Below are 19,048 nucleotides of genomic sequence, written 5' to 3' on the forward strand. Positions count from 1 at the left end.
CGACTTAGCACTGTATTCTATAGGATCGGATTTGTAAAAACGCGACCACGAATAAACATTCTTTTTTCCGTTCTTCCCCAGATAACGCAAATCCTTCTTAAACCTGATTGCTCGATCGTTGAGCGCTTCATTGAGCGGGGCGATTAAAAAGTTCATTCAGGTACGTTCGCAATACCCACGGATAACGCGACGAAGTGATGCGGCTTTCCGCATTAATACAATTGAACCGTGAAAACGTGCGGATCGCGCGCAATATAGGTCAACGCGGGTATACCGATAATATAATACAGTGTTATTGGCTGTGTCATTTCCATTTTAACGTCGGCCGAATTATATAATAATAGTTAGCCGACGGTAATTACGGAGTGTAACGACGAGAGTTATACAGCCCTCGTATTGGGAGATACCGTTACGCGAAACGACTCTGCGTCGTGAGACTGCGCTTCCTGCCAAAATAATTAGCATCGTTTCAGCGCCGATGCTTCTTATTGCTCATCGTGCGCGATTCGCTTCCTGAGGAAGTTGTAATACCAGTGGCTCGAATAACACAGTTTCGCGTTAATAATATCTTACGCGAGTAGTACCCGTTCGGCTGTATCGCGGGGATAAAACTGATAATAGCCCAGGCATTCGGAGTAGCGGTCAGTCAATTCGATTCGTGACATCGACGAATAAATTGAGGATGGAATGCCGGAGGTGCACGCGAAACTATTTGCGAAGCTTGACCGGCTTATGGCTGGGAGTTAAAGCGAAATTGCCCCACGGCATAAGAAACCAGAGAGCGCATAAAGTTTATTACAAGTTTATCATGGGATCTTGAACCCCACAGTTTTCCCTCCCTCTACCCAGGTGAAGGCGACGAGAGGCACGTTCGACCTAAAAATAAAATTCACGAGTCGACTGACTGAATCGAGGTCGCGTTACGAGCGGCGACCTTGTCGGTGTGAGACAAAGCCAGATTAAAGTCTAAGGTTCGAATAGGCGACCCACGCATTGCGTTGGCATGCAAAATATTTATACACGGGGATCCCAGAGGAGAAAGAAAATGAAATTGTAAAGATTCGTAGGCGCGTGCGAAAGTAGGCTTCCCCGAAATATGGGCTAGATCTCTATCGTTGTAGAAATATTTCACACGTCATATCTACAAGTTTCATCGTGTTCTTTAATATTTATATTACGACACAATATTAAATTTTCAAATTTAATGTCTTAGTTAAGTTAGGAAAATAGAAAAGCAAAGTGCAGTATCTGTATATTTATAGATTTTCAACACGTGCACATCTGATAAAAATATTGTATGAATAGATCGGAGTTAAACGCGGTTTAAACACCAGGTAAACGTGAGCCTCGCTATCGATATGGCGCCTCCGCTATCACTCGTCGTGATAAATATAGAGAGAGTCTCCGGTGACGGATCAAGACCGCCAAGCCGATAGATACGAGTGACTCGATACGCATGGTTATACGATAAGATAAACCCTTCGTAGAAATGCTCGTCGCGTCTGGCAAAATGAACCACACGTATGGTAACGTAATACGTACAGCTAAGATGATGCATGGCAAAGAAGGTGGGCTGGTTATAGACTAAACGATGATAAATGTCTTATTACTTGCGCATGCACGTCGCGGTTCAGAATTTCGAACATTTATCAATTTACACGCCAATTTTCTCATCGATAGATTCGATTTCGTATTCGCGTAACATTATTATGCATGAACGAGTAATTCGTTATCAAGTTCGTTACTTATAACATATGCTAGTTATTATTAAAATCGAGCACATCAAACTTATGATTAATTTTATAACGCGCTTTAATCGAGTTCCATCGCAACTTTATCCCGTGTAAGACTCGCGATCATTTGTAAGCACGTTAGAAATCGATCGTAGTCTTCGTCGGAGAATCGAGAACGGCGGCGTCTCATCGTGAAATCCTGGCATGTCGAAGGCAATTAATTAACCACGTTTCCGACGTTCTCACTGGCGCGTAGCCAAAACTGCCGGAAATGCTGCAGATTGTATCGGATATTTGTGAGAAATTAGCCGAGACTATCTTTCATGTATGGAACAGATGCGGCAAATTCGTATTCGTAAAAAGAACTCACAGATTATTTGCTCGCGCAAATGAAATTTCTAATGATATAACACAAGTAGAAAAAATTTTGATTAATGAAAATGCTTGTTATAACGCACTGAAATGAATTAAAATAAATTGATTAATGTTAACTATGGTGCCATCGGTATATTATGCCTTCATTTTGCTTCACAATGTATCGCATTTTGAAATATAATCGACATTATAACGTAACATCATCAGGGAAAATTTTGCACAATGAAAATCCAATTTTGCTCTAACAGCGGAAATAGCGATATTAACTTCGTAAACACGTATCTGAACGCGATGAAGCCGGTGGGGTTCGGAGGTTCGTTGTTTGTTGGGCGAGCAGAAAACGCATCTGTCAACCGCCATTCAAAAATAGCGAATAGTCAGAGAGTGAGGGTGTCAGACGGTGGCACATACGTACAGAACATTATAATAAACTTGACGCGCGAGAGAAGGAGGAGGGTGTACGCTCGTCGAACAAAATGCCTTTGTCATTTCGCACAACAAAGCTGGACAGCAAAATAGGCTCGACGTAGGACAGAAGGCGAGTGGGGAAGAAAGGCGGGACTTGCGGGCACGAGCGACTCGGTAACCGCGAGGTATATAAACCGGAAACCGTACACCTAATACCGGAATCATGTTGCCAGACTGGTCGCAGTTAACCGTCGCGTTGCACAGTCTCCTGTTTCGTTGCCTATAATATATACATACACGATAACGAATTTCGCTTTTGTCTTTTCTACGAGAAGCGTTATACAATTTCGCGAGTGACGGGGGTACGAAAATTAAAAGCCGGCGCGCGAAAAAAGGAGGGAAAAGCGAGACTCCTATCGACGCTCCGTCGTAATTCCGTTTCACTGCGTACATCGGAGGGAGATGCACCACGACACGCTGCCGTTAGGGAGCGTCTTTACTGCCGCCCCCGGTAATAGAACTTACGCGAGATGAGTCATCCGATGGGGTCCGCGCACCCCTGCGGGATAGCAGTCGTTCCAATGAGGGTGGGTAGGTAATAAACGAGGACTTTCGCGAGGTCCGATGCACTAAGAGAGAGAGAGAGAGAGACAGAGAAAAAGAGAGATGACGATAAAAGGGTAGTGCGGAAAAGTCCCGCGCTCTCCGGCAAAGTCGGAGAGTAATTCCGCGCTATTCTCCCGGGGACTATCTCAGGGGACGCGATACAGTCTCCGCAGCTTGCGACAATGACGAACGACGCCGAGAAAAATGTGAGCCGTCGCTACGAACCGTTTTGTTACATTCACTTCGATGCGATACGACCGTTTACGTCTTGGTTTACGCGTTTTATGCGAAAGAGATACATATTTTATTTTAGAAAAAATAAGAGTGTATCTAAGATAAAAAACGATGATATTCTGACACAAATATATAGACACGCCTTACCGATATAATCATTTAAGGCGCGGAATTCTTAATCACCATTTCGTATTTTCACTCGCGGTTCGAGATAGCGTTTCGAGAATTATTGCGATAATCTGCTGCTCGCGCGGTTGGAGGTAAAATTTTACCAATTTGCCCGATTCTCATCGCGAAACGGCATCGAAACATTCGTCGAGATAATCGACTTTCCAGCGCATTCGACCAATTACAGTTGCGTCAAACCTCGGGGAAATTCGAGGGGTGGAATACAAAGGGGGGAAACACGAACGACAGAGAATGCGGAATAATCAAACTTCCGCGTGCGTGAGCTACGTCCCCTACGCGCTTCCACTGAATTATGGCTGCTGTGCGTCCTGTACCGTGATAGCTATATACGCATATGTAGCAATACGTGCCTTCATCCGAAGGGTGACGAGCAGTGGCGCCATTCAAAGTCATTTACGTATACAGATTATCGGATAATACATCTTGCCGGCATATGATTAATGACGTAACACCCTGATTATCGTCTTTCGAAAGTAACGTACCAATCTGAATCCAATTCCGATAATCTTATCGGTATTGATACGAAACGCTGCGCCCGTTTGTATGTACATCCGTCTCATCGAAATTCATAACGTTTCCATAAGAGTGACTCACGCGATCGACTTTCGTAAATGGAGTTAGCGGTCTCTCGAACTGTCAACCGACGAGAGAGAAAGAGCGAGAGATGAGAGGATGCACGAACAGGGATTTAAAAGTACTTCATCAGCTATCGCGGCGAGGTAGGACGACGTTGCCTTGGCGCGGAGACCACACGAGACGAGTTCTAACTTCCTCCTTCTTCTTGGCGAGATATAAGTTGCAGCGGACGAACGTGAATATAAATGAGACTAACGAGCTCTCTGTGATGTCGGTAATGATGGTGGATTACAGTCGGAGAGCGCTGGGTCGGCGCATATATGCGGTCAGCTCTCCGCCGGATTCCATGTCGGTGCTGTCATGACTCGCAGCTATACGGTCTCGTGCAGCGCATGTAGTTTTATCGCGAGCAGCCAAAGCGAGTATCTATATAAGCGTGCTTTCCGCGCGGCCCGCTCTCTCTTTCGCTCCGTACCGCCGCGAGTGATAAAAAATTGCGCCAAGTATCGCGTTGCGATATGACGGTCAAGTTCCGAGCGCGTAAACGCGAATAATAAAGAGAGAGATGGACGTATATAAGGCGCGCATCGCCCGTTTTATCCTGAAACATTTCTTAATGTCATTATGCATAGATCTTAATTTTCAAATTACACAGAGAGAATTTTCTTTTAGAATTTATCTTGAAAATCATGGTAATCGTGGGATATGATAGAAAAATTTTTACAAGAGTTTCTCTGATTATATTTACCACAAAAAATATTTATATATGCATAGTAAAATTAATCGAACATATTTTATATATCTTATTGTAATAAATATTAATATTTTTTATCATAGCAAATATTTTTAAGAGAAAATTCTCTCCGTGTATGTTGTGTAATATACAATTGATCGACTTGTTATTTGAGAGACTAATTTATTCGAGTGTCGTAAAGTGTTTGTCAAAAAAATTATCCTTCTAGAAAGAAAATTATCGTCCTTTCCTATTGCATAATCCCAACATTAAATTATCGAACATTTTATATGATAATTTAATAATAGTACATTTCTAATAACCATCGTCTGTTAAAGGTGTGGAAATTCGAATTGCCTGCGTACCTACTTGTATCGCTCCATCTCGAAAGTTATTTTTCATTATAACTTTCTCGATAACGCGATATACTGCACGTTCATATATACCTTCGATCCGATTTTTTTTCTTTCCTTATACTAGCTCCTCCGCTATCAAAGGCTCGTAAGAACGTGGAGCCTGCGAGAAATCGAGGTGGTCCACCGTCGAGAGTACACCTTTATCATTAATCATGCGTATCGGTCGGCAGACACGAGCATGAATAATTGGCAGAGCGGTCCAAACGTGAATGGTTCTTTTCTCTTGAACCAATTACGGTGCCACTGTGGATATCCTACCGACGGATACGAGGATCCCCGTAATGATTATCGAAGAAGTTGTTTCACAACGATCTGATATTAATGATTCAAATTATCTGCACGCTATTTTTCCGATCGTTCGTTAAAAAAAATAACAAAAACAAAACGGACAAAAGTGTTAAAAGATACGATTTCGATCGCAAGATCGCGAGTACGTGTTCAGAAGTCACGATCTCCCCTAAAGCCGATTTAGAAATTTATACTATAACAAGGCTCTCTCCCTGTTTTCGTACTTGCGCACGCGAGCTCGTGCAAGCAACCGATCCTATAAACCAGAAGTAAACTTTATGCGGCCGGGATTAACTCGGAATAAAAACTGCCGACGACCATCTCACCGAGGAAGAAACTTTTCCCATCAGTCTCGTGATCACGTAATAATTTAAACGCCGCCCGGGTGAGAAAGTTTATTTCCCCGCAGAGTCCAAAGTCCAAAAAGCATGGTTCACGGCCAACTACGATCTTTCTCCCGTTACCGCGTTCACCGCGGTATCAAGTCCGTGTCAAATTCGAAATCGAAAGCTGTATCGTGATTGCGTATCATGGATTTGTGAATCGAGTCAAAAAGGACGAAACAGTTACATGACGTTCCTAATTGACAGTGGATTATCGGATAAATCTCAGTCAAATCCCAATCTCTCATACATAATCGCGACGTGATTTCTATATCTGGAGTCTGATACGAACTTATAGGGAGAACTTATATTTGTTCAATTAATGCGGAAATTGAAATTATCAATAAGAAATTCGTATGTCATCAAGAAAAGTAAATTAAAAAAATAAAAATCATAATATAATAATGACATTAAAGACAATTTGCTTAAACGTATAAAGAATTGAAAAAAAAAAAAAAACGTAAAGTGTCACACAACACTGACGAAACAAATGCAAAAATGTTGAAAGATTTCGCATACATTATTGAGGACGAATTACGTGTACTCCAGAAATAACGTAAGACTTCTTCAAGTAGACACGTAATCTGCCTGCTCGAGACCATGTCGGCGACACTTTGACGACACCACATAGCACGCATATATACATTACGCGTATCTCTAATCTCTCGTATATTTGTATATGTATGCCAACGTAAAACACCTCGACCGGTTTCATTTCGTCGCGCTAATGTAATTGTACTTTTATTTTTTTGTACAATTATGCAGTATAATCCATTTTATTGTTTTTTAGCAAGGTGTTTTGAAACAAATCAATATTTCACAAAATTGTTTTATCTTCTATCAAAATTTACTGTATAATTTAGATTAAAAAAAAGATAAAAAAGATTATTCAAAATATCGTATATCTCAAAATTTTTTAAATTGTATTCTCTGTCGGAATTAAATTTGTTCCTTTTTAATTTATCTACAAAAAAGATTGACGAAAGTTTTAATCGAGTATAATTTATATTTGTTAATTACTTTACCCTTTTCATTATACATTTCCCCTTTCAGACATCATTTTTGTCACGATATTTTTATTTTATAGAATCAACATGTACAATTAGTCGAAATTTATATTTCCAATTCGTAGTCCCGTTAAAGCAATGAAATTTATTACAGTCATGGTATTCTACCGTGGGCAATAAAATGCACCTCGAACAAATAAAGCGAATGTCCTTGGGAAAACTATAGGATTAAAGCAGATTTTCCATGGATGTTTTTCATTATACATACCAGAATATGAATTGTCAATGCAAATATCCACAGAAATATTTTTACACATTTTTATATAAACTATAAAACGTACATATTGCGAACGAAATAAAGTACTACCTTTTCCTCTTTTTATACGCAAGTAACATGAATATGTTAATCCGCTCGTAACTTTGCGGGATATGAGAAAGCCCATCTTTTTTACAATTTCAGTATTTGATTAAATTACATTCTCATAATATATGAGAGAAATTTCTTTTCCCACTTCCGAGCCAATATACCGGAAAGCTAAACGCAACTGAAGCCGAAGTAACTGCAACATCCCGCACAAATTAGCATAATATGTTAATGACATTTGCAACATATTAGCATGATACGAAGACGTTCCGCCACGTTCTACCTACTTCTTGTCGCGCGACTTCCTATACATAACGCAATTAATAAATTCAGTATATTACTCGTGTGCCACCTTACCGGATTAAAGTACGCCCTGCGGAGTGGCTTGTATGTATGTTCCGGCTACGTCGTCTGCAGGGAACGCGGACGGCGTGGCGGAACCGCGGGTCGGCGCGCCGTTTACGTAAGACAACGGCAGTGGCGTAAAAACGACGGAAGGGGTCGCAGAATTAACAGAGCTCTCGGCTGTACCTCGGCGTTGTATCGCGTCGGGAACCAAATTAGCGAGGGGGCTTATTACCGCGGCTGCAGCTGTGCGCCGTCGTAATCCGCCGCCGGTACTGCTCTCCACCCGGGTGCGTGTAGCCGTGTAACCGAGGTTCTTCGCGGTACGTTATTGTCTCTAATTTAAACCGGCGATTTCCTGTCACTCCGGGTCGCCCGGTTAAGGCTGCGGTGCCTAGTTACGTACACATTCTACGAGCGAGCGCGCCTACCGGTTGGCTCGAAGACAGGATTACGTGGGTTAGAATCTACGCAAACCAGGGGTCCGCGACACACCAATCAAAAGTTTCTCAATTAGAGTTTATAAATTAAGTATCGAGAGCAACAAAGAGAAATAATGAGACACGCGCCCATGTTTAATCATAAATTTATCATCCTAAAATTGGATGCTTAATTTTATAAATCATATATTTATCGTGTTCTCAATACCTTTATTATCGCACATTTATATATAGCTATACAATATTATTTAAAATACTCTCTCTGTGTCGTCATAATGTCGATTGAATAATTTTTTATCCCAATTCTTTCTATCTATTGCAGAGAATATCGCAAAGTTTGTATCGATTCGCAGACTTGTCGAGTTTTACAAATTTATATAACAAGTCTTGCCGATTCGCCCTATTGAATAGTTTGAGGAGCACTGCCGGGTATTGCTTTGGTATGCACACGGAATACGCGTGGGTTTCTTCGATGCTGGCCACCGGCGACGCCATTGACGTCGCGAAATGCATAAGCGGAGGAAGCGATCGTGCAAGGCCTAAGAAAAGTAAAGACGAGAAGCTTTGTCCGGTATCCTTATATCTCTTGGAAAAGATACTTTTTATAAAAATACAATTTCTTCAAACAGAATGTGTTTTATATTCAAGCGAAAGGACACGAAAGATATTGTTGAGTTGAGATAGAATTGTCTTGCGCGCGCGTGCTGACGTAGAGACTTTTATATATTTTCAGGAAAATAAGAGAGAGAAAAAGAAACATTTTATTTTTTTATATCTCATATACTTTTGATATATTAATACCATCACGTTAATAATAATATATTCTATTGACATGTTCTCTGATATTCTCAATATGGAATTTTGTTAAATATATTATTCAATCTCAATCATATTTCAATCCTTTCTAAAAAATCTTTTATATAGTTGAATGAAATAATCGAAATATTATGAAACATTATCGACGGTATTCGCGCGGAGAAAATGATTGGTGACGATCGGCCGATGCTACGCGAGAAAAGCCGTTCTTCTTTACCGCGTACAAACGATCTCTCGCGAGCCCGGCGGGGATACAACGCGAAACCGGTCGAGCTATTATTTTTTTATGACGTAATTATCGGCAAAGCCTGCGCCCTGCGCTGAATTGGCCCAGGCCAATGGACCACTCTCTCTTTCTCTGCCATTCCTTCCTGTTCCCTCTATCACCCATCTCTGCCGTTTTTGTGTTCCTCTCTCTTTCTCTTTTTTTCCCTTTCTCTCCATGCAGACCAATTTTCGATGTTCCAATTTCGTTATAATCTGCGGGAGAAAGAATTTTAACCTCGCGCGTTACTTCCACGTTATCAATCTAACTAAGGCTCGTACAAGATTTCTGCGCGAGCCGTCGCATATCCCGGTTGAAGACTTTTCCTCAAGGATCGGTGTAATCACGTTCGGTTCAGGTTACTCTCGAGGCTCTTGTATATACACCAAGGTACACATTAAGGATTCTTCGATCAAATATCCTCTGCGGTAGATAATAAAATAAAATATGTATACTAACGCGGTTTCCGTATATCCCCTCAATCGCTCTCGTTATTCTACGGTATATACTATGAAAAAAATATCATATCATTATTTTTTATATACTCTATGAAAAAAATATCATATCATTATTTGAATAATATATCATTATTCAAATATAGAGTAGATATATAAATTGTAAGCTTTTTAATGATAGACACCATCGAGAAAATATTAGTATAGTCTAACAATTTCGAATGTTATATATAAATATTCGTAAAAAGAAGGTTCATTTTTGCAGAGAATTTAATGACATTTTAATGAAAAGATTCTTTTCAAAAATTAAATTTAGGGGACTCTATTTTATACTCTTTTAACGATTTTTCAAGATTTTCTCAAATGTATATGGCATTCAACGTTATCTTATACCATAATATAAAACTACACGGCGGAATGATTCTACAGAGCAGGAACTTTTAACATGGGAATGTACGTATAAACGAGGACACGCCGACGGTGTTTTGAGGAGCGTGTTAAAAATATATATCCTCTTCTCTCCAGCCGCGATTCTTTAGGCTTATCGTCGATTTATTCACTTCTCTATATTTAGATAAGTACGTCGCTTCTATATAGAATAATCTCTATATTTCATGAATTATATTCATACTCTCATTTTTTCTCCCTCTCTTTCGTGCGTGGAGTTATTTGGTTATATTTTTCTCTTAATTTTAAAATGAAACATAGTAAAATCTAGTAAGCTGCGAAAAATAAATCCCTCTCCGCACTGTGCAAATGTATAAAAGAAAATGTACGAGAAATGAGCTTACGAAAAATATTTTTCGTTCGACGCTACAATTTCCGCGCGAATTTATTTCTCATTTGGCGCAGCTTTCGTGCGCCAAGTGAAGTCACCGGCCGTTCCATTCTACGCTGCAGTTGTCAAAATTGCATAATAAATGATACTGATCGTGGGATGAATATCCAACAAAAATCTGCCCAGTTTTTTAGTCGACAAAACTGTGGCCTCTGTTCATTTCAAAGTGCATTGACCGATCGGCAAATGAGTGGTCTCCGCTGAATGCCAGATACGAATATTAATTTAAATGGAATCGCGCTTTAAATTACCTATAACCCCGTCATCGTATAGATTTTGCTTCTCCACTGCTCGTTCTGACTTCCACATATTGTTTTATCGTAATCTTCTTAACGTTGTCAGACAAAAGATTATTAAATCCGCTTACACGCAAACGCAATCGAGATTGGACAATTCGTCGCATTACCGATTGAAATGCGACAGAGTTCGCGAAAGGATGCAGGACGTGATAAATTCATTAACCGTTCGTTAATAATATTATATAATTCGTTATATGTACGATATTGAATTTATAAAACCGTATTGTTAGAGTTTTACTTATTATCGAATAATTATATCGATTGGACCTTATGATATTACGCGATACATATTTTATGCTCGCATTGTTCCTAACAACGCTATAGGTATGTACTTTATATAAGTTTAAAAATATAAAATTATATTTCCCGTTAATTTTGTGTGTAGGTGTGAGATGTGTACAGTATCGATTCGACGGTAATGCAAATTACAGTCTCGCCATAAATAAGCATACAAAAAATATATATGTACATACGTATTTTCGTGATTGAAAACGCATAGATTCCGGCGTAAGTGCAATCGATTATATGTATGTATGTGCGTATATTCGATTATTTGCCGTATACATACAGTTCTCTCTCCCTGCCTCTTTTTCCTTCTCTGCCACTCAGGAAATTAACTGTCAAGATAGCTTCAAAGCTGTGCATTCTTTGGCTCGGCGGTTGTCGATCCACGAACGCATTGAATAAGAAGAAATACAGCAAGTCATTATGTAACAAATTGCACAACGAAGACAGCGAAGCTACGCGACAGTAAATTTGAGTTTAAATAACTCTTTAAAGACACGTTTCGCGGTTTCTGTGCTGCTATACAGGATATAAAGATCGAAGAAAATATAAAATAAATAAATCCGATCGCATCCTGCCTGACTCAAGCTTTTTAAAGGGAAAAATTCCGGAGATAATAATTTCCCGTCAAGCTGCATTCGCGTAATTAATTTTTCCCTTCTCCGCTCTCGAAACTTTCGGCGCGGTAAATAATTTTTCGAGAGCAGCGCAAACACAGTACGATCATTTATCACGAATGTATTATTACAAAGAAGCAGGCAGTTTGCCTCGCTTCCCAGAGCAAGATTTATACCTGCTGATGGGAAGTCCTTCGCAATGCCAGGTGTTTGAGATTATCTGCCTATACTATTGGAAGAGATTTTCTTTCAAGCATATCTCAAACACTGGCAATATTGCTATTATATACGATCAACAAATAATTATCAGCAAACATTTTAACATTTTTTTAGTTTTAAATCTCGCGTGAAACTTATTCGACAAAATCTGCGTTGTGTACTTGAAAAGAAATTTTCTAAATAGCGAAAATTTTTATGTTTTAGCCTTTTAGTTATAAAAGAAAATTATACATAGGATTCGAATAATAATATCGTCGCCGTTATGCTATGATATATTTTCAATAATATTATTATTTCATCATGCCGTACAAAAATAATTAATAAAATTCGAATTAAACTGTTCAAATCTATCGTTTATTTAACAGGAATTAAGAAATTATGAAATTATTAAGTTATACGAATCAATAATTCAAAACTATTCAAAATTCACAAAAGCTACATTATAAAATACATAATTACGTTCGAAATCGAAAGCATCTCTGAGGAAAAATCGACCAACTGTCGCGTAACCGATAAGATAGTAAAATCTAGAAATCGATCGCTCGTACGACGCGTTTCTGCCAAGATCGAATCACAAAGTTTCCAGCATCCACACTCGTAGAATGTTGAATGATTCGAAAAATCTTAAGACCGGGTCGGATCAGGTCGGGTCGAGTAAATCGCATGGCGACATCAGCTCACGTTTCTCAACGTGTGAAGCGCCAAAGCATGCAATATATTATATATATATCGAGTACTCCATTTATTTCCTTTTTTTCAGTAAGCGCACGTGTACACGTTCTTCACCTTTTTCATGCTCTGCTTACGGTATAAGTGGCAGCGAGTCTGCATCGGATTGCAAAGAACTTTCGTAATAGACACTTATAAAAACGTGAGTGACATTTCGAATTGTGTTTACGAACAAGCTCATGTAAGTTGTAACGCGATCGTCCGTTTTTTTCCCGGACAAAACCCATTAGATTTGCACCGTAATTGAATCAACGTTGTCTGTTTTTCAATTGGAAATATTCAACGAAATAGGAATAACGCGTACAAATATACCGTGATATGTGATCCAAATAAGTGTCATGTTGTGAAAGATGAACAGAGAGAATAAAGAAAAAAGAAAAAGAGAAAGAGAGAGAAAGAGAGTGGCGTTCCCCTTTGCTCATACACAGTGACGCTCATCGAATGGATGGAACCACCGAATGAAAAACGATGTTTAGTCTAAATCTGTGATGCACGACTCATCCACCATCCGGTTTTAATATACACATATATGTACCTGTACGTATATAACTTGAAATCAATATTCATGTTTTCTGGTAACATTAAAAATATCTGTATATGCAGATAAATATTGATATTAAAAATCATACGCGATAAAAAAGAATAGCTCAAAATAAAATACGATGCGCACTCCGTAATAATTAATAAATTATACGATATAATAAAGTTATATAGAATAACTTGTTATGCGAAACTTTCTATTCTGCGGCTTTCGATTCTGCGATGAGCAAAGTTCCACTAGGTTATCATATCCAGTCGGTTATCATATATTTATTATATATTTATATACGTTAATGCGCGCACACGCGATGAAATGTTTTGCGCATACATCGCGTTATTTTACGACCACGCGCGACAGCGTGTTGAGATTGAGATATGACTGGTCTCATAAATACGCGCCGAATTGTGTCCAAGTTGAAACCTGGCATTCTCGGGTTTAGAATGTAAAAATGAACGTAACAACGTTAACTCCACACTCAGTTGTCGAACAAATACCGCATTAGCGGTTTCCTTTCCTTCGTAAAATTAGCCTCACTCTCAAGGATCACTATTTTTTGACCGCAGGATAGAAAAGAGGACTCGGCAGCTGCTCCTGCGCGTCAAACGAGAGGCGTCGTTGTGTTTGTACCATTATATTCTTCGGGCCAACCTTTTACCGACATATTTATCGTCATCCTCGAGTTTACGATTCGTTACAGGCGCAAAATGTATATAGTTGCAAGGAACTCTAATACGTTCCATCTTCCCCTTTTTACAAATCGAATTTGATAATAATAACGAACATTTATTTCCTTTCAAAAAGTAATATATAATAATTAATTCAGAAATAAATATTTTTATCGGCTCTCAATATAAAGAATATAAGTATGCTGCCTTCTAAGCCGGGCAATAGAGCCAAGGAAACGATAATAATTAATGTTTGTTCTGATTAAACTTGATTTAATAAAAAAAAATATACAGTTACTATCTATGAATATTTGACATGTGTTTTTTTTCGAAATTCGTATTCTCCCAATAATACGCGTAGATATATTTAGGATAGGTCTAACATATGATACATTAAGGGATGACAGTCGAGAAACCGGAATATGTTCGAAACGGGAAACTTTTCGAGTATAAATTCTCCGATTGCAACCATGAAAGAAAAAAAACCGTTGAAAAGTTTCTTCCGACCAGATAGGCTAATTTTTCATTTAGCTAAAATGTTACCATCGCCCATCGACGCTACGCAATGGAGTACATTAATCAGTACTTATCGACGATGCTTAAGTGTATTCATTCGACGTTTTCCAGGACAGACAATGGCTAATCGTCGGAGCCACCTGTCCCTGTAATCTTACAAGGTGTAATTAACGAAGCGGCGTTAACATGTGAACTCGAATGGAATGGGTCAAAGCACTCACGAAAACTGTGTCTGTTCGACGTTTAATAGCGTGTCGTATATCGACGGTGATGCAACAGAGATATCCGGCTAGCGTCCCACCCGAAACGTCGTCATTATAATTAAAGGGTAATAACACCGCTATATGGGACGCATTTGACAGACGAGCGACCATAAAACCGGCCATGATTTCTTGACTAATTTAATGTTACTCTTGTGATTTTTTGAGATTTATACTTTCGATATAAAATATTACTATCTTAAGAATATTATATACATTTGATTTATAACTTTTGCATGAATATTTTATTTCGCAAAGTGATTGCGGGCTTAAATAACGCGGCGTTAATATTTATTCCAGACGTATATCTTTAAAAAATCAAGCCTCTATCAATGTTGGTTAAACATTTATGACGATATCTCAAATGCATATAAATCCATCATGGTATGAAATTTATGGAGGTGCCTTTTTTTGCGTGCATTCTTTTGCCACATCGATCGAAGTACAGGCCTTCTAAACTTTTAACGAGACGCCAGATGTTGCATAGTTTACTAAGCTATTGTAAACTATACGAAATTGAGTAGATATTACCGGATATAAAAGAAACAAAAAAACTTTACGTCAATAATGCATAAACGCGCGACATCACGTCCATTATTTATTTGTGTCGTTTCTATAAGAAAATGCAGACAATGAAAAGTAGTTACATTTTTTGTATCGCTTCGAGTTTATTACTTTATCACAGTCTGTATGCGTGTATGTACGTGTATATCGATTAGTGAGAATTCTAAAGCAAAAGATTTCAAGACAATCCGTGTCTGAACTGTGTGCAACTGTTGTTTTTACAGGTGTGTAAGTGTTACGCATTTTTATTCTCTCTCTGCGGATCTACAAATAGTCCGTGAAGTTCAGCAGTTGATAGCGGCAACCGACTCTCGGCAAAGGCGTTAGAAAAGCGTCGCGCAAACTTTTACTTCAAACTGCTTACTTCGTTACTACAACGGTTACCGTGCATCTGCTACATTTTTTATCACGCAGGAAAGCGATATCGCTTGTTTGTAACGTATTACAGATTTTATTTACCGATATTGCGAAATATTTTTTAATGAACGCCGAGATTAAAACGGGGAAGGAATACAACAAGAATATTATCCACTTTTCTAATATCAGTTTTTTTATAATTTCGAGTTTACCTGCGTAACTATCTTGTCTAAGATAAATATAAATAATGTAAATAATATCGAAAGATTTACAACACATATGCGCATACATAGGTATATATGCTTATCATGATAAAATCTGTAGACTTGTCGATAAATCTCACCCAATATTTTGCCTCTCAAGGATGAAATTAGAAAAAGAACTGATTTTTCATCCAGCTCATCAAACTCCTTTCTTTGCGACAAAATACACTGACAATGAAGGCTTTCGTCATTCAAAAAAAAACTCGACAACACAATTTAATCGTCGTCGGCAAAATATACGTAGATATAATTAATTTTAATGAAGAACCAAATAAGATGATGCATTCATGTCGCGTTTAAATTATTTCGCAAAATTGGTTTCACGTTGCTCTCTTTCAGTATATATTACCATTGTTATTATAAGATGATGAATAAAAATGAATAAGAATAAGAAAGACCTCCAATTATTTGTCCCAATACGTTAAAGAAATCTCGCTAATATAGCATCATAATGGAAGAAAAGATGTATACGTTATCGTAGAAAAATTGTATGATCATTCGGTATAAAAGCAAAAGCAGCGACGGCTTCTCGCGTCTTTTATTTTCGCTTCAGTGCACAATTTCTCTGAATCCCCTCTTTCCATGAATCACTGAGTCTCGATGTACCTATAGAGCGCAACGACGAACGAGAGACCAATGCATCGTCGTAGGTTTGTTGATGTACACGTATATAGATAGACACGAGTGCGTTCCTGATCTCGCGCACGAACGCACACATATACATACACATACATACGTGTGCGCAACATCAATGCGAGCAACGCACAGCTGAGGTAACTCCGAAATATCCTAATCGCTGTTTCCACAAAAAAAAAATTAAAACGTCTTCGTACAAAATTGATACGAGGTTGAATGTGAAAAAAGATTTAAAGAAAGTGTGTACTAAAAATGAAAATATATAAAGACGAGACGATCGTCCGATATAGAGTGCGTTAACACTGTATTAAAGCTGGATAGTATTATATTATATGGTTACAGCTACTTGAATTATTTGTCGTACATTGTAGGGTGTGTAACTTCACGCGTACGTTGATAAATAGATTACATGCATTATGCGTAAACAATGTGTAATCTATGTGAGAAAAAAACTTACAATGCCTGCGTGTTCTTATTCTTTGTTCTGCGAACACAAAGCGCTTTTAAGAAATAAAAATTTATCCTATGATTATTTGAAACTTGTCTTGTTGAGATAAATATTTCTTAATAATATAGGAAAAATAAATTTATTTATATTAAAAGTAAACAACATGTAAACATGTTGAGAGTTGCACGCACAATTTGCACGAGAATTTCTACAATATTTTTATTTAACCTACGCTGCGCGTACTATTTTTTTATTTGTATAATAATAAATATAACTATATAAAAATGTATCGCGATATAATTAATGCAGGTAGTAATTTTCACGACTAATAATTTAAACGTAGTACAGTGTTTGTTATTGTATATATCCGGTTCGACATAAAAAGCGAGTTGAATAAGTTGCATCGAACGACGTAAAAAAAAAAAAAATTTTGAATATACAACGTTATGTATTAAAATAAACCACAAAAAAATATATATGTACTTTTATCAACATACTCGCGCTAACCCAATTTAGATAAAAACGAACGGCGTTTTGGTTCTTCTGTTTTCACCCCAAAAAAGCAACGAAAAACAAATTGCAGACGAAAATTGTTATTCATTTAAAAAAATATCAAAAATTGTATATCTATTGATCTTTTAGTGATAGTAATATCACTAAATAGTATTAGTAATATCATTCACTTTTACAAATCGGTACGTCTAAATATCCAAAATGTGCACAATCGTTGAAAATAAATTCATTAAAATAGGTTTCTCTCCCCCAAAAAAATTAATTCGGTAAAAAATATACAACGTAATTTACGTGTTTGTATTAGCTCGGTAAACCGGAATTCTTGAAAGAGCGATAAAAGAATCACACAAAGCGAGTTTTTCCCCGAAATCCACAGCTGCGAGATTTTCTTCGAAAACTCGCTCGGTCGAGGTCGCGAGGGTCGAACACGATCAAATATTCCGCGACATAACGCGATCGTCTATTTTGCTCGCTAAAAGCAATTTTATGCTGCGAACATAATACCGGCGCGTGAATAATCCAGCTTTCAAAGCCAAAATTCTCATCGATCATTGTGTCGATCGCTTTTCACCGTCAGTTTTTCTCTTAAAAGATCGCAATGAAGATCGAAGAGATTCGGTCGATTATTCGAGGACGCCATTTTGTTCGAGTAACAACAAAAATTAACCGGTTACGTAAACTAATATTTTCGACAATACTTGATCTCATCGTGCATATTACACGATCTGTAATTCAACACACATAATAATTTACGAATACGAACTATTCATCCTCTCGCTTTACGCTGGTTTCGCGCATATTTCACCCTGGGGAGACGCGTCTCCAGAATCGAACGCGCCTTTGTTTCACGGAAGGAAGACAAAAACGCCGAAGAATGCAGACACTAACCTTGTTTCTGCTCCGATCCCCGGTAACGCCGTTCTCCCGGGCACAATGCAGCGACAAGACACCAGTCAGTAGACCTCTCCGCCACGCGATGTATCGTGTTTCAAGTAATCCAAATTCCTGATACAATTCCACTCGCGTACCCGAGTCCCCGAGTCTCACTGAACGCTCGCGCAATCACTGTGTGTCACTGCACTCTGAAGTTAGGCGCGCGCGGCGCGATTTTTCCACCGGAAATATTCCACTTTCATACACGTCCAACCGCGATTTCGGAAAGAAAACTCGAGACGCGATATAAATTAATTAATTTCAATGTCGCCGCTCGACTACGCGAAGGCTACGCGCGCGGTAATTAACAAAAACACATCGGCGGCAGCAGCTCGGTGCTCTGCCTCCACGTGGAAGCGAGCGACCGCGGTAACGCACGTCCGTCTCGTCGAAGCGGCGAACTGAAACTGGCGCGCCACCGCGCGACGCCGAGCAAGCGGAGCGGCGAGTTCCCCCTCCCTTTCTCTCTTTCTCTCTCTCTTTCTCCCTCTCGTCGCGCTCTAAACGACTCGCACGATATGCTCTCTCTCTAGTTCTGCACTCCCTTTCTTCGGTGCTGCACTCCGCGCCGCTCTTCTCCACAGTCCGTTACCCTCTCTGTGCCCCGTTCCCCACCTGTCGACCGCCTGACGTGCTGTTCCACGGCCGACGACGATCCCTTCTCTTCACGGACGATCTCTTATACCGGTCCACACAACCAACTCGATCCCTTTTCCAACTGCAGTCCGGCGC

General features: G+C 38.9%; 1 protein-coding gene across 7 annotated transcripts in view; it reads right to left on the reverse strand.

The window, feature by feature from the left end:
• Positions 1 to 18,704, reverse strand: part of kug (FAT atypical cadherin kugelei) — a 310,594-nt gene extending 291,890 nt beyond the window's left edge. For all 7 annotated transcript variants that reach the window (XM_029316160.2, XM_029316159.2, XM_029316158.2 and 4 more), the window contains exon 1: positions 18,272 to 18,704. The gene's annotated coding sequence lies outside the window, so the exon portion shown is untranslated. The remainder of the gene's footprint in view (positions 1 to 18,271) is intronic.
• Positions 18,705 to 19,048: the final 344 nt, after the last annotated feature.

The sequence above is a fragment of the Nylanderia fulva genome, unplaced genomic scaffold (genome assembly GCF_048542155.1).
Source record: "Nylanderia fulva isolate GAGA-0341 unplaced genomic scaffold, ASM4854215v1 Scaffold7, whole genome shotgun sequence".
Taxonomy (NCBI): domain Eukaryota; kingdom Metazoa; phylum Arthropoda; class Insecta; order Hymenoptera; family Formicidae; genus Nylanderia; species Nylanderia fulva.